Raw genomic sequence first — 402 nt, 5'->3', positions numbered from 1 at the left:
TAACATGATGCAATTCATATCATGTATGACGCAATACCAGCTTCAGATTGCATCATTCGTTGTTTTGCCTAAAAAGCAAGTACTGTCCAAACCCAGTCATAGATTTATTCATAGATCCAGTCAAAGATGTATTTTAGTCATTTCTGGTTTAAATTGAGATCCCTTCCCTTTATAACTCACTTATCCTCCGCCATTCCCAAGTCAAGGGTGGTATATACTGACCCAATAGCATATCTTGAAAACTAGAGCCAATCAACAATTTGAAGCATCATTTTCGTTCTCAGTGACCCAGAATTAGTAAAGTTGGACTACATTTATTTCAGAAGCATTTTGGCTGTAGAGCAGTGTTATCTTTTATCTTCCCCATATTTGTTGTTGGCAATGAATGAGCCAGAAAACTCT

This window comes from Terrapene carolina, unplaced genomic scaffold, assembly GCF_002925995.2.
Source record: "Terrapene carolina triunguis isolate 2854851 unplaced genomic scaffold, T_m_triunguis-2.0 Scaffold88, whole genome shotgun sequence".
NCBI lineage: Eukaryota > Metazoa > Chordata > Testudines > Emydidae > Terrapene > Terrapene triunguis.
The sequence above is the reverse complement of the archived record's forward strand: the minus strand, read 5'-3'. Positions refer to the sequence as shown.